At 49.5% G+C, this 14654-nt stretch overlaps 1 protein-coding gene across 6 annotated transcripts in view; it reads left to right on the plus strand.

The window, feature by feature from the left end:
• The window catches only part of FAM110B (family with sequence similarity 110 member B), a 116149-nt gene that overhangs the window by 94079 nt on the left and 7416 nt on the right, over positions 1-14654 (plus strand). Inside the window, exon 1 of one of the 6 annotated variants that reach the window (XM_064480829.1) lies at positions 8462-8842. The exons of the other annotated variants lie outside the window; for them this stretch is intronic. The gene's annotated coding sequence lies outside the window, so the exon portion shown is untranslated. Of the gene's footprint in view, positions 1-8461; positions 8843-14654 lie in introns of those variants that run through there. 6 annotated transcript variants of the gene reach the window in all.

Genomic DNA, 14654 nt, shown 5'->3' on the forward strand with positions numbered 1-14654 from the left:
ATTTCAAACTCATTTTTTTTGTTGTTGTGTCACTTGAATTGCCCGGGGAGTAGCCAGACAGCAGAAATGACGCAGCATTTAGAGCCTTTGTAATTAGTCTGTGTTTCAGGTTGACTTTGTAAGGAACAGTGAGCCAGGCCTCCGCACCCTGGGTAGTCAGTGTACGGTAACCCCGTCTTCATTTAGAAACCAGTCCTGTTCTGTCAAGTTACTGGTGGCCTCTGCTTGTCTCTCCTGCACTTTCTAACCTACCTCACGGCAGTTTTCATCCCAGATGTTCCAGCATTTCTGCCGCGTGCGGCTGACCGCTAGTGCACAAACACCCGCATGTCTTCTTCCTGGAACGCCTGACCCCGGGGTCGGTCTGGGGCCGGCTGCTCTGAGCTGCTGAGCAGCTGCTGTGACTCCTCGTGGGCAGAAAGCTAGAGCCGCCCTTGGCCGCTTCTTGGCTGGGGTAGGGGGGTCGGGGGTCCCCCCTTTTCTCCGATTGCTGTATCTTTTCTTTGCAGGTTTATGTTTCCTGTCTAAGCACATCCTCTGTAAGCCTCCCAAGGGAAGTGTCTGGGGAGGCTGCTTCTGAATCCCTGCGTGTCTGACAAGGGTTTTTATTGTGCCTTCATGCTTGAAACAGGATTGCCCGGGCATAATGTTGTAAGTTAAGAAGCACTTTCCCTCCAGTGCGAGGGCCTGGCACTGCTGTTTTCTGAATCAAGTGCTGCCCTCAGGAAGCCCGGTCCATGCGGGCACCTGTGTGTGTCCTGGATTCCTCTCGAAGCTCGGTGAGCTCTTTATCCTGATGATCTGAAATTTCACAGTCCCGCCCTTGCATCTGACTAGCTGCTTGCTGCCATTTCCTAAATAATTTCTCCCCTTCCATAGTCTTTGTTCTCTTTGCCTAGAATGTTAATTATGTGAATATTGGACCTTCTGGATAAATCTCAGTTTTGTCATGGAAGAAATCTTTGTATCGATTAAATATTTAATTTCCAACTCTTATTTTTCCCTCTTTATTTTTTAAGAGCATTTGGGTTCTTAATTTAGGGCTGCAGCAGCCTCACGTATTTCTCTAGACGATTTCCTAGACCTTTTGAAGTTTTCATCAAATGTCCTTTGAATTTCTCATTTTCCTCCAAGTTCCTTTTTTTTTTTCTCCCGTTTGATTACTCGAGCCTCTGGCTTTCATGTGAGATGCCTGGCTGCCCATTAACACTTTAAAGGGAGTTGCTGAGCTTCGGACGGGATCTCAGTGTGTGAAGTGGGGTTGCTGATGGCAGGACGCACTGGATGGTATTCTGTGGGAGCCAGATTTCTCCAGATTGAACCCCAAAAGTTCAGTAGGTGCCCCGTTCCCCTCGTCCCGACATGAACACACATGCAAACACATACACGTGCACATACACACACCTCTACTCAAGACTGATCGGTTTCTTCAGAGGGAGAAAAATTCCTTCCTGGAAAGCATCGTCTGCCCTGCGGCTGGTGTGGGGGGAGCTCGGGGGGGTAGTGAGCTATAGGGCCCCCACTCAGCATCTTCATGGGAACTCAGTCCTGCCTTCGGCCCCTTTCTGCCCACCTGGGGGTCCTCTGGGCAGTGGTGGGTGGGGGACTGGCCTCGGTGCCGTGTCACGGAGGAGCCTCGGGGACCCCCCAGTACTGTGCTTGGGGTTTTAGGGGCTCCTTATTTTCAGCTTGGTTTCTCAGCCCTGCTCTGGCCTGTCCTGCTCCAGGGTCGCGCCTCTTTGGGGGGTGTGGCCGGGAACATCCTGTCACTTTCCCTGGAATCTTCCACCAGACACTTGGGGCGTGAGGCCCATTAGGTTAGTTACTCCCCGTCCCTCCCCTTTGTGTCTCTCTTGCTCTTTTTGCCTTTTTTATTGTCTTATTCTCAATTTAACAGGGCTTGGGAAATAAAAGGGGGTGAACAAAAGAAGTCACTCTACTCTTCTGAACCCAAAGTTACATTTGGAATTTTTTTTTCACTTTCTGTAATATATTTCACCTTGTGTGAATCATAGCAGTCAGTTTTGTCAGCTAATAATATTCTCCGTATGATTTGTCCATCTTTAGGAGCTATTGTGCAGAAAGAGCTAAACTCTAACACGTGAACAGGACACGTACAGATGTTCATACGGATGGTGATTATGAATTACCTGATGATTAACGTGACTCTGCTTCGTGCAGATGATGGAGAAGAGTTTGTCACCTGGTGCTAGACCGTTTTCAGTGCTGCTCTGATGATAGATTCTGAGACACGGTTTCCATCTGTACAGACTTCCTTTGGAAAACAGAATAAAAGCAGACTCCTAACTTAATTAATAGTGTGTGTGACAGGGATTCAGTTTTGTTCTATTTCTGTGGAAAATGTGTTATTCTGATTCTTTTTACAAGTGAGGAGGATTTGATATCCATACAGGAAAGGGTTTTAAATTTTATATCCTCCCTCACAGCTCTGCTAGTCTGCTTTACCTTGTCTCTTTTGTATCTAGTTCTGGTTTTTTTTTATTCGGGGAGGGGGTGGTCCCTGGTTAATTAATAAAAATGTCAACCTAGAATCATTGATAATGGAAGCACTTAGCCCTAAAAAAACAAAAACAAAACAAACAAAAAAAAAAAAACCGGGTTCCCAGGTCACCTCTTCTTGGCCACTAGGACTAATAATTAGGCCTGGGCCGATTCTGTGGATTAGGGACCACGTACACTGGCAGAACCTTCACACCGGATTAACTAGGATGCTCGGTCACACTGCAGTAAAATGAATTGGACCAGATGGGCCTTTTAAGTCCCTTCTGACTCTAAAATCTGTGAAATCTTCAGCTTTTTTGATCGCAAAGCACAGTGGGCCGTTGCTCAGAGGACTTACATAATGGGTCTGTTCTTGGGTTGCTCTGTCTGCCCGAAAACCTTCCTCCTCAAAGCCAAACACTAGTTTATAAATAGAGACTGTGACTCCATGTCGCATTGCCCACCTAACTTTTATCGTGAGGCCTTGCTATAACCTTTGCTTACAGTCTTAAAATCCCGGAAAAGCCGTCATACCCTGTTCCCTATAGTGACCTGTGTCACGGGAGGTGGAGGACAGAGAGGGACATGTTCTGAACTGGCCTGGGGCATCTTTGAGACATACCAGAGGATCAGAGAAACGTTTATTTATTTATTTATTTAGCCTCACTAATTCTCAAACAGGTGACCATGTTTAAATGGAGCTAAAATTTCCAAAGTGAGTGTTGTTTTGAGAACTTTGCCGACCACGTTACACACGTCTCTGTTAGAATGCTCATTTAAAACAGAATGAATGAGGTAGACTTAGGAAAGGTTAAACATGATATTTCTGAATCTTGTTCTTAGTAGATTACAGAGAAACTGGGGAATTTAAAAAGAAAAGCAAGTGATTCCTTTGTCAGTTTGGTAGACCAAGAAGGCAGTTCTACTCCAAACCTCTTCTCTTTGTTGCTGATTTTTTGACAAAACACAATACAGGACTTGTGTGCTATAAACCACAGAAGTCTGATAAGGGAAATCAGAACAGGGCTGCATCGATGGAGAGACATCCCATGTTAATGGACCGGGAGACTCACTCTGGTAAAGGTGCCGGTTCTCCCCCCAACGCTAAGCCAGTTGAATGCGGCGCCCCTCACAATCCCAGGTAGGTGTTTTTGCAGGCACGGTTTCTGTTTTGATGCATTTCTTTTTCACAAGAACATCTGGCCTTTCTGTGGGACTTGAGAACAATACATTGACCAGGGAGATGATTTTGCAGTAATACCAGGTACTTGTAGTGCTTTCAATTAGAAATAACACGTTTACGACAAACACCGAGTGCCTGCCCTCTGTGTGGGGGCCCCACACCGAGTGCCTCCCATCCTCGGTCGTCTCTGTAGTCACGTAATCAGCAGGTAAAGACGCTGTTATTGTCCATGTGTCACAGAAAGGAAGACGGAAGCACAAAGGGGGAGATGTACTTGCGCAAGGCCACAGAGCTAGAAGTACGGAAGCAGGGTTCACATGTAGACCAACTTGAGTCCAAGTCTGCTCTCACTCAGTGTTCCTGCCCCTCCAGGGGTCCTGGTGCCTCCTCGGTTTCAGCCAAGTGCCCTCTCAGAGAGCCCTGCTAATCCTCCAGCCCCTCACTGCCTAGTCCCTGCAAGGTTCCGCTCCGCGGCTCCCCAGGAACACTCTGGTTCCAGCTGGAGAGCAGTGCCCAAGGACTGCGCTAAATTGCCCAGCTAAAAAGGAATATTTGATACTTTCTAGAATAACTTTTTTTTTTGGAAATTTTTATTTAAAAGAACCTTGCCCATCTGTCAGAGAAGGATGACTCTAGAAGCATTGTTGTTTGCCCTGCAAAAGGGAGAAATGGAGTTTGGAGCGACACCTCGCTTCTCTTAGGTATCAGAGAAAGGAGGTCACCTCATGGTGTTTATCTTAATATTTGAAAAAAGCTGGCATTGAAAAATGAGGTGTTGAATATTGAGTCATTCTTTGTGCAAAGACTAGAAATGGACTACTGAATTATTTGCTGAGATAGACAGTAGCTTTTTTTTCCCTATGGTTTCCTTTTTCCAGTGTCTCCGTAGATAAATTTCATTTTAATGGTCAATTGTAGCTTGATCAAAGGAGCAGTGTGGTCTTTATATGTATTGGCTTCATTTATTGAAGTGTCTTTCTACTTGTAAACACAGGAAGGCTCCTAATCTCCTTGAGTTCTAGAAACAGCAATTGGAGTGATCGCAAGGACCTTTGTAAGTAAAATAGATGAACATGAACATTTATGAGCCTCCGTCTGTCTTTAAGGCTATTAAACAAAATAGAAAAATCCAGTCCCCTCCCTCTAGAAATCAATAAAGAATAAAGAATATCACCAAACCACTGGACTCCCTCTAAGTTAATGGGAGAGGAGATGACATCAATCCGCACGTTCAGCTGGAGGCGTAGACTTTGCATCCACAGTGGTTTCCGGCAACACCTCCCGTCGGGAGCCCGTGGCTTCCTTTCGCAGGCGCGCCAGGTCCCAACTGCAGACTTCTATGGCTCGGTTACTCAGTGTATTGCAGCTGCCAGTTAATATGTTTTCTAAAGGATTTGTGATGACATGAGAAATGTAAGCTGACACACTGCGTGCGAATATAACGGCTGTTAGCGTGTTTCTTACGAGACCATCAGCTCTTGGTTACGTCAGATGCTGCCTCTGACCTCCAGTCCCAACCACTCCTTCCTCTTCCCTGGACGTCACCCCTCAGCCCAGCAGACGGCTCCGGAGGGTGATTCCTCGGTCAGCCTGCAAACTCATGGGGGCAGCTGGGGAGTCTGTGCCCTGCTTAAAGAACTCTACACTTTCTGTATATAGAAACATGCTGTATAAGAAGTAGGAGAATTCTGGGCCGTAAAGGATGTCAGAGATCAGCCGTGGTGCAGAGCCAGGAGGACAGAAAGGAAAGGTTGCCCACATTCCAAGGCACAGCAGGGTCCTGCTGCCTCTTCCTCCCTCCCCTCTCATTCGTCCACGCCACCTCGCCCATACCCTCCTCTTCTTTACTATCTGTTTCTTAAGAGACAATCCACTTATTAAAATATCCTGGCACCTTTCATTTTTTATTGAAGTGTAGTCAGTTACAACGTTGTGTCACTTCCTGGTGCACAGCATCGTGTTTCAGTCATGCATATACACACTTACATTCATCTTCATACTCTTTTTCTTACAGGCTACTACAGGATATTAAATAGGGTTCCCTGTGCTCTACAGTATATTCTATGTAATTATTCTTTTGGTGATTAGTAACTTATACACAGTTTATATTCAGACTTGCCTTCTGTCTGTGTGTTTCCTCTGTCCTTGCATTCCCGGCTTTTGGCTTTGAACACAGTAAATCAATCTCAGCAGCAAGAAAAGTGTCAAAGGACCACAGAACTTGCTATTCGTCGGCCACATCCCCTCAAGGACCCGTCCTCCACTGCAGAAATCCCTTCTAAAATTTCTTGGGCTGATGGGAAGCCTTTGTCTGCACGAGTCCGTCCTGGAATAAAAATCTCACTCTTTACAAAGGAGTCAATTCCAGTTCAGGACAGTTTTAATTGTCCAAAAATTCTTCCTTCAGTCAGTCTGAAATTGCCTCTACCATCTGTGTGGTTCGTCTGGTAGCATTTTCTCCAGCCCTTTAAAAAGAGCAGTGGCTAGCCGTGTCACTGCCCCCCGCAGTAAGCTAGGGCCTGGGGCCATCCCTGGGGTGCAGGTAAGGAGCCTGAGGGTTAGAGAGACCCGAGGTCGTGGGGGATAAAGGGTAGGGGTGGGGGGAGCCATGTTCTGACCCCAGACCCTGGAGGATGCACCCCCACGAGCCCCTTCCCCTTCAGGGTCACACCTGCTCTCTGGGCCCCTCTCTCCTCGCTGTTTTCTTCCCGCATGAGGTCTCTGTCCTCTGCTCTCAGACGCCTTTCCCCCGTCCTCCCACTGGAATGGTTAGGGGTTACTATGCTCGTTTCCCACTCGGGCACTCCCGGCCCTGGTGCCCTAGAACCCAGCTGTAGAATCGCTCACTTGACTCTGAGTTGTGCAGTCTGCGGGCTGGCACGTCGTCAGACGGCCACACTGTGTCTGTTTCAGTCACATCAGTGTCTCCTGCGCCTGGAACGTGCCTGGCCCCTGACAGGCACCGATGGTCTTTGTCAAAGGATGGAATTTCCCGTCCTTGGCTGTTACACACTCTAAATTCTTCGCTGTTTTTCCCCAGGATCTCTGATTCCCCTTTGATCAACCTGAGATTTACAGAAGCAATACATTCTTGCTCTGTCTTCCAGGAGGTAAAATTACAAGTCATCAGATGATTTGCTTTGGGCAGGAGGAGAAGCAAATGGGGAGTTGTCATGCTGTCACTGTCAGGCGTTGCCTCTGTGGCAGGTCGGCATCTGCACCGGACGGTCACGCTGCCTCTCTGGGGTCTGCTTTCCCACAGCAGCACCGCCACCATTTTTCTCACCCGTCAGCATCGGCAGGTGCTGTGTGTGTCCACCCCAGGCTCTGAGGGGGTCCCTAGGTCTGCCTTCACCCACAGCAGCGCCTTCCCCCTACTTCTTCAGAGCTGTCATCTCAACAGAGGTCTCCTCCGATGTTGCAGGCAAGCTGTGGAAAGTCCCACGCACCCTCCTGGCACCTGTAAGCCGTGACTTACCGCAGATTAAAGTTTCCACTTCTCATTTTTATTCCTCCTGCCCAAAGCAAATCATCTGATGAATTAGAATTTTATCTCCTGGAAGACAGAGCAAAAATGTATTGCTTCTGCTAATTTCAGGTTGATCGACGGGGAATCAGAGACGCTGGGGGAAAACGGCGAAGAGCTCGCAGAGTGTGTAGTAGCCAAGGAGGCAGTGTGACGTCTGTCCTGCGTCACCTGCATGGCTTTCCTCTTCCTGCCGTATCGCCCTGGTCAGCCAACCAACGTGCGCTCAGTTCAGCCGTCTCAGCGAAGACGCCCGCTCTCAGTCCTACTCGCGCTTCCAGCCTCCGGCGCCTCCCAGAGCTCCTGGGCGCCACCAGCACCCATCCACTCCGTTCTCTCCAGAACCCCCGCCGATCACTTTCCCAAAAACTCTTCTTACTGGAATCAGCAGCAGTTACCACCCTGCTGAACCCTGGTGCTCCCCTTCTTGTTAGCACCTGCACTTCTCAAACTGCAGATTCTGCTTAATTATTTTTTGCTGCGTTTACGAGTTCCACGTAGTGCTCACTGTGTTCGCCGCCTGGCAGATCATAGGTGCTCAGTAAACATTATCTTTCAATGAACAAACCCATTCCTGCTGCTTCCTTCATTCCAGCTGTCCCGTCTGTATAAACGTGCTTAATCAGGCCCCTGTGGGGGTCTGTCCTCTGGAGGGCAGGAGGGTCTCAGGAAGTTGTCTTTGCCACGCTGGGGGTTCTCCATGGTCTGGAGGGGCTGGCCCCATCCTCCAGGGAAGCACTGAGAAGTTTGATTTTTATCTAGTCGAGTGATGACTAGCCTGTTACCTTTCTGTTGTTCGGAAGATACTCTCATTTCCTTAGCAAGATACTGGAATAATTATTTTCCACTAAGGAGGATGCAGTGAAATGTTGCGAGCCCTTCAGAGAACCTTACCAAAGAGCTTTACTGTCACTGCCACACACTGGATTCTTCGGGCCTGTCTTGTATATTTATGAATGCCTTCTGCTCACAGAGCTTCCAGAACATCTTCCTGCCCCTGACCCCCCCTCACTGTTTTATCCTCTGGCACAGCAAGTACTGGGGACCACAGCATCTCCCTGCGGTGGGTACCCAGGCCCTGCCACCGCGGCAGGAGAGGGGCTTCGTGATGGGAGCAGCCTGGTGACCCCGGGTTGGGGGCGGGGAGGAGGGGCCCACGAGTGCTCCTTGCTCCCCGCCTTCCTGGCTCATGTCCACTCGTGTCCCTCTGCCTGCTGCTTTAGTTCCCAGAGCAGGGCTGGGACGGGGCTGGGCAACCGCAGTGAACTTCTGAGTCGTCGCTGAGCTCCTCGTCGCTCAGTCCCCGGGACAGCGCTGCAAGCGCAGACTGCAGCAAAGCCTTGTTCACCCTGCACCATTCTAGACCTGGAGGTGGCTGATGGAAGCCGTGGTGAGAGCTACAGGTTAAAATGTGTGCTGCGGTAACAGGTGTCTGCAGACGTCCGTGTCTTACTTTGAAGATTATTGTTTGTCCCGCAGTTCCATCTGAATCTTTAGAAGTGAAAAAGCAGTCTTTCCTGAGTACACTCGGGGCAGGGAACTAGTTGTGCTAACAGGTGCTGGACTCGGAGCGATTCACGAGACGGAAGAGCGTCCCAGGGCTCCCGGGCCAGCGAGGTCAGCAGTCTCCGGTATGTGCTAAGTGAACCCGCTGGTTCTGCTTCGATGTGCTCCCTGGCATCGATTTCCCTTTGGGCCACATTGGTGTTCCAAGCGCAGGTCAGGGCTAGTGTGTCCGCTAAGTTGTGAATCAGCAGGATCTGTGCACGGGTGTGCTGTTCCCGCACACTCTCCAGCCACAAGGAGGCACCGGGAGTGCTGTTCCCAAGTTATAAACAGTGTACCCCAAGTTCCGCTTCCCAAGTTCTTCATCTGACACCATCACTGATCCTTTACAGCATAAAATGATGCGCTAGATCGTTACTGAGGGTTTAGCATTTTAGATTCTAGGTTTAAGTTGGTGCCCGCTTTAGTGAGTGCCTACTGTGTGCACGGCTGGGGGCGTTAGTCAGAAATGGTAGTAAAAAGCAAGTTATCCCTGCTCCCCAGTGCTCTGTGCGGTCAGGATGAAACACCGCCTCACATCGCTTATTGTTCTTTTTATCCCTCACTTAGCACTTTCGCCAGAGTTGCGCTACCTTACAGTCAGTGGTGTCAAGAAAGAAAATTAAATAAATGGAACTCACTTTATAAACATTTTTCCCTTCTCTGCTTGTGCACTTAAGCTGTGAGCAAGTAACATGATTATCTGATTTAACAAAAAGTTAAAAAGATTTCTTTCCCTCTTCTTCCTGCTGGGGGAAACTGGTTCTAAGCAGTGAGTGGCCAAAAGAGTAGGTCTTAGATCTTAGGAACTAAAATATAATTAGCGTGCCTTCCTAAGGTAAATACATTCACGCATCTTTTTAAGAGCTGGAATGACAGTGTGACACGGTGAGGTGGACCAAGGTGTAGGTATGCAGATCTGGTGTGGAGCCCCCGGCCACACAGTAGCAGAATTTCTTAGACAACTTTGTTGGTGTCTTTGGACATCAGTTTACTCGTCTGTGAAATGGGGATAATAACACTTGTTTTAGAGATGCTGGTGAGATTGAATTTTAAAACCTGTAAAATGCATTATTTTATGTGCTTAATACAAAATGGTCATTATGAACAGGTTAATTTTTAAACATAATTTAGACAGCAGTGTTCTAAATACATTCACAGTGAACTTGGTCCACTCCTTCCAAAAATGCTGCTTTACTTTTTCTTCATTCAAGTTGAAATGTTTCATAGTTTTAATATATATTTATTTCAGAGTAAATATCCTTTGCCCCAAGGCTGTTCCCTGGGAATTTAAAATATTTTCTCAAATAAAGTTTCGATCTATATTGTTACCTGCTCCGGCTGCCACGAGTATGTACAAGTCTACACAGCTGAAAAAAAAAAAAAACACAGTATACAAAGTGCAGATGCTTCAAATCCACGTGGGTGGGAGAACTGGATGCAGGGTCCCAGGTCCACATGGCCCTGGGTCCTGGCTGGGGCTCCCTGGGTACCTCTCACAAGTACTTACCCTCCTGCTGGTACAGGACGGTAATTGTGAGGGTGCGTGAGGTGGTGACTGTGAGCCCAGCGCAGTGGCCCCAAGAACTCCATGAATTGTTACTAGATTTGATAATCCTTGAGTTCGCTGAGCCCTTACTGCTGCTGCTAGAAGGTCCTCCTGGTCCGCCTGCCTGGGGTCCCAGCTACCTCTTAGCCTCAACAGTAACCAGCAAGTCTTGTGAAGCCCGGGACCTGAGCATTCTCGTCTGTGATACAGGACGGTGCTCCCTGGACCCCACGTTCCTTTAGACTCTGGCCAGGCCTGAACATTCTCAGTCAAGCACAGAGCCACCGGCGAGGACAGAAGTGGCTGAAAGCGGTGTTATTTTGTGTTTCTCTGGATAAAGCAAGCAGTGCTACTGGATTTTCATTAAGAATTCTAGAAGTCCTGCTTTTTAATTACTTGTCATCATTTCCATCCAACAAGTCATTGTATTTCCAAGTGATTTTTGGTGCTGGCTCCGCGAAGCACTGACTTCAGGTGCAAAAGCAGGGTGCCCCCCACCCCACCCCGCCCAACATCGCCACAGGTTGATGGCCCTGTTATTGCAAAATTTTCTTTTCCTTCAGCCAAGGAAGAGTGTTGAACCAGAAAGGTGATTTTTTTTTCCTGATTCTCTAGTTCATTGTCATTGTCCCAAATAAGAAAAAAGCAATTGTAAAAGAAACCCGTCACATTTTTGTTAGAATGGATTTACTTGCAAATGAAAAAGACGCTTGTGAACAAGTCTTCTAAGTGACCTTAGAGAGTGACACTGAGGTCCAGACTCCGTTCCCGGGGGGGGAGACTTGACCTGCGGTTTCTCTCCTACCAAACTTCGGTTGGATTTCATTTTTAATAATGGCTTTATTATTTACCCTAGGCTGTTTCGCTCACATGACTGTTTGCTTTGAAATTTGAAACCACATATTTTCTTTGTAACTCAAATAAAAATGGGGTCACGCGAATGACCTTTCAGACAGAAACCACAGAGTCCACCCACTTCGACAGAAGTAGCACACACACTATCGCTGGAGAGCAGCGGGCTTGTTTTAAGACAAAAGATCACTCAGTTGCCATCAGGCTTGAAATCTAATGACAGGATGGTCAGTGCCAAGCGTGGACACTGGGGACGACACTTAGTAACAGCGCTGGGTGACCGACAAACGTGGCTCCGAGCTCCGCGCTGGGCCCTTTCGACCTGGGCCCTCGTGGAAGTCTCACCTCAGCCCCGCGAAGTGGCGGCACCATCGTGATCACCGAGCTGTTGGGAGGAAACCGAGGTGCATGAGCTTGAGTAGCTCGCCCAGGGTCGCAGGGCTGTGAGTGGCCGGCTCTGGAGTAATCGCGGTCGACCTTGACCCCGGGACCTGGCTCTGGACTGAGGGGCCCGAGTTAACAGGCAGACAGACCGGAACGACCTGTTTTCCTTTCTGGCCTGAATTCATCTGGGGACAGTGAGCGTCCCCTTTTCCTCGGGCCCTAGAATTCATCCTGAATTCTTTTTTCTGTCTCTGGGATGAAACTTCAGACAAGACCCGTAGTCTCTTCAGTTCATCTTAAATAATTCAGTCTTCAGATCAGTTTCAGGCATGGAAGAGCCGGGCCAGGGCCACGACCGGAACTCCAGCCTCTTCTCCTGTTTCAGTTGGCTTCTCTCCCAGTGCAGGCCTGGGTTGGTCTGGAAACCTCTGTGGAGGAGGGGGCTTGATAAATCTCATGGGTTTTCCATCTCTCCTGGCACCGGCTCCTTTCCCACTCATGACTAGACGTGACTTCTCCCCTGGGGGCAGGCCCCGTGAGGTGTATGAATGCATGGCAGAAGATGACAAGGGGTCCCCTCCTTGGCTCTGACACCTGTCATCCAGTGTCCCCTGGGCCTGGGACCCAGAGGTGGTTCTGTCTGGGAGCTTCTGGGTTCCCCGGGGGCAGGCCGTCCCTGGGGGCGCTGCGGCTCACCCCTCAGTGCAGGCTCGGCTTCCTTTGCCGGGGGGGGGCTGTTTGGGGAGAGTTCCTTTGAAGATAACCCCAGACCACCTTTCCCCAAGTACACGTGTTTCCACGCAGTGGCCTGTGGCCTGTGGCCTGCGGCAGAAGATCCAGGGCCAACTCTGCCCTTAGACCTCTCAGGGTTGCCAGACTCCACCAGCTCCAAGAGACCCGGGTCAGGCGCTCTGGGGGCGGGAGGGTGCCTGCGTCCGACCTCAGCCCGTCTGAGGGGAGGGTGGGCGCACGTGCCAGGCTCTGAGCACAGGGCTTGGGACCACCTGTCCTGATACCTGCCCGTTAGCCCAGGTTGTCTCCCACTTCCTGCTCTGCCCACTGCACCTCCCGTGGAAGCTCCGTGGGCAACAGCTGCACCCCCGCCGCTCTTCCCGCCTGCCTAGCGCAGGTCACAGCGCCCCCTGGAGGCTGTCGCCGTAACGCTGTACCTGACGGAGTCATTGTCACACGTTCACGGAGAACACCTGTGCACGTCTGTGCTGCCTCCGCACATCCTAGGAGAGCCGTCCCGGGGGTGGACGTTACCCCATGGCCTGTACCCGTGAAGGCCTTAGAAGGCAAGAGTTGGCCTCAGCCTGTCTTCACTCATTCCAGCAGGCATTTCTAGACTCGGTTGCACAGAATGGATGTGGCAAAAGAAACAGGTGTAAAGACCTTGCTGAGTATGTGGAGAAGTGCTTCGCACAAAAGGTGGGTATGAAAACAAAGTAATGAAAACCCAGGGCAAGGATTATTTTTTTTATTATATGACATTGAAGACCTGCTCGAGCCAACTGAAAAAGGAAGCCAAAAAAAAAAAAATGACAAGGATTCAGAAATCAAAAGTTTAAACGTTGTTAGGACCAGTCCGTGGCTTTCCGAGAATATACCAAGTGGTGGTGGTGGTGGTGTTGGCAAGAAGATGATTTCATTTACAGCTTGGAGCTGATCGCTGATGGCAGTGCTGGCGTCAGGAGAGGGAAGATCCAGCCGTCAGAACTGCAGCTGGTGAGGGACTTCACCAGGCAGTAAGGAAGGAGGCACGTCATTCAGTAATTGAAAAAGTACAGGTCCCAAAGGGGTGGTGGTTTCGACTTAACGCTTCCAGATGTTTGGCCCTCTGGCTTCTTAGTTTCCATTCAGTTTGCCGTGTCAGACGCAGGCTTTTTTGATACATACTTTTGTTACTCCCCTGTTTACCTTTTCACTTTCATTACTCTCCTTTTGCATTCTTTACAAGTTATTTTCATGGCATAAAAGCAGTTAATAAAAGTGACTATGCATTAGGAAGAGGAGGGAAAGGGAAGACGTTGAGAGACACGGCGTATTAATTAAAACGGGTAAGTCCTTGTCTTCCAAATGCAATGGCGTTGCTTCCTTCAGCCCACAGAACTGAGCACTGGATTTATGAATACGTTTGGCTTTTAAATATAATTTTTGTGATGAGCACAATGGTGTTAACACTTTGGGATGCACATTAAGGAGATGACAAGTTTGATGTGAGACCCTGCTGGTTAAAATTGTCTCAGGCAGAGGGAGGCAGATGTATGAATGCACAGCTGGTTCGGCTCGAGCCTAGGGAGCAAAAGAAGAAGGAACAGAGGACTAGACTGGTGTGTGCGCTTCCCCACAGACCGCTTGTCAGCAGTCAGACAGGAAATCCACAACTGTCCTCAACAGCGCCCTCCTCCTCCACAACCAGTCCATCTCCAAGTTCCGTCCAGTGGGCGTCTTAAGCATCTCTTGAAATTGTCCACACTTCTCTCCATCCCCAAAGCCACCTTCCTCCAAAGGGCAACATGAATGAGAAGTATCTTTGTGCCCTTATTTGACCTGCTCAGTTCCCCTGAACTGGAGGTAGTGATCTCCACCAAGAGATGGGAAGCCCGAGGCACCGGTAGGGGAGGTGACCTGCCCCAGGCTACGCAGCCCTTCAGGGCAGAGCCAGGATTCAAACCCAAAGACAGTGCCTGGTGGGCCACCACTCAGAGCCCGCTGCCCCTCCCTCTGCTGGGCCTCTGCAGCTGATCCTGCCCCCCCTCCTGTCCCCTGCCTGCAGCCAGGGGACTTCTTAAAAATACAAATCTGACCTTGTCACGAATGCTGCAGTCCCCTGTACGGCTCTCCCACTACTCTGCATAAAACCCAAAGCCCATCCACCCCTCAGTCCTCCCCACGCCGCCATCCCCTGGCGCTCTGCGTCGCCGTCGGGTGTGCCTTAGGGTTCCTGGATGAACCGTGAGCTCAGGAAAGAGCTGCTGTGGGGACAGACACGCAGTCTCCAGCCGTTTAACCCCGTCTTCCCTCCTCACTGTTCCATCCTCTGACTCGCAAGAAGTTTGGGGTGGGAAAGTGCTTTGTGACAGTCCTGCCATATTTATCAACGTCATTCA

Source organism: Camelus dromedarius, chromosome 30 (assembly GCF_036321535.1).
Source record: "Camelus dromedarius isolate mCamDro1 chromosome 30, mCamDro1.pat, whole genome shotgun sequence".
NCBI lineage: Eukaryota > Metazoa > Chordata > Mammalia > Artiodactyla > Camelidae > Camelus > Camelus dromedarius.